Raw genomic sequence first — 1,683 nt, forward strand, 5'->3', positions numbered from 1 at the left:
AAGACAGTAAAGGTACATACTTGTACAAGTTGAAGATCATTCTCATATGTGTGTTGATCATAACATGGATAGCAAAATGTGTCTTTAACTTTTATTTTCTGTTGATTTTCATCCCCTTTTTTATTGGTTTTTGAGTGGGCCCCAAGAATGACTGTGGATGTCTTCCTGAAAATAATCACAACACTATTAATGGCATTTACTCTTTCAGTCAGGAGCTGAACATGTTATATATTGATCTTCATTGTCCCATACGTAAATATACCAGCTACAAAATATGTTAGAAAATAAAAAGTAAGATGTTTATAAATTTTCACTGCCATCATAGTTGTTGTCATCATCACCTATTTTTTTTTAAAGATTTATTTATTTATTTAGACATACAAAACTGGGGTACAGGACAGAGGTGCAGGGACGGTGAACATGAAAGGATTCACCAGAGATAGAGTGGGGAGCAGAACAGGCAGATCGATGAAGTACAGTGCTGAGGGGAGCAGCGTGTGGGTCAGGAGAGGTCTGCCGTGCCATGTGGGCCTCTGAGACATGGGGGGATCGAACTCATGCTGAAGTGGCTTTAGCTTCTTAGTGCTGTGCTTTAACCTGCTGTGCCACTAGGGAGGGCCCCACCTACCTATTTTTATAAGCTAAACTGGGTTCACTGAAAAATAAATGTTAAGAGAACTTTACAAGACAACTAAGTAAAGTCTTGAGATCTCTGTTGGGATTTTAGTGCTGTACCTCTAACCTTCCTTTAGCTTTGATAAGAGAATCAGGTTGCAGATTACAGGAAAAGAGAGATCTCAGTAGACTAGAGATAGAAGAAAATGGTACTTGATAGTTTTAGAGTAAAGCACTGAAGGGAACTTTGTAAGAGATAACATGTTTATCTTACACAGGAAAACTTTTAGAAATAGATCACAGAGTGGGGAACCCGATTTGTATGGCATAGAATGTGTGTATATTGGGGGAATAGTGGCCTGAAGAAGGTGCTCATGATACTTTCCTTTTTTACTCCATGCTAAAAGGCCCATTTTTCTAAATGAAATATGGGTGGTGCCTGGGGTATGATTTGCAATACAATACTGGATTATCAATACATGGTCAGCAGACTCAATGTCCTTGAAGCCCTAGATGAGATAAGCACCTTTTTAATTTTCACCCACCCATTCTTTTTGTTCTCCTACCCAGCCAACTGATGGTTTATGACTAGCCTATCATTAAAAAGTCAGAGTCTTTCTCTTTCAGCAGAATCTTGCATTGTACAGCTTGCTTCTTGACTCTATCTTGTCAGTGTGGTGTTGTCAAAGCAAAATAGTGACTATCATACTGAACAGTCCAGGCTGGAGGCTTGATTTAGGAAATGGGGAAAAAACCAGACTTGGAAGGAATTAGAAGGTAGTGGTAGACAGGGGACAAGAGAAGGCTGAAGATGGGAGAGGTGTTTACTTAGGGAAACAGAAAGGCATTTAAATCAAGTTTCCCTATTTGACAATTGGGCTAAAATGATCGAGGGGACATAGAAAGATTTACACTTCCTAGGCTAACTCTGCCCAATTAAGAATCAGTGACACAAGCTATGCAACATCTATCCTCTGACAGATTCCAGGTAGATGGGGAAAAGCTCTGAAAAATCAGACTTTCCACTGCTAACTTATGTTATGACCTCCCTTTTTTGTATAATCATAA

This window comes from Condylura cristata, unplaced genomic scaffold (assembly GCF_000260355.1).
Source record: "Condylura cristata isolate star-nosed mole 26May11 unplaced genomic scaffold, ConCri1.0 scaffold00007, whole genome shotgun sequence".
Taxonomy (NCBI): domain Eukaryota; kingdom Metazoa; phylum Chordata; class Mammalia; order Eulipotyphla; family Talpidae; genus Condylura; species Condylura cristata.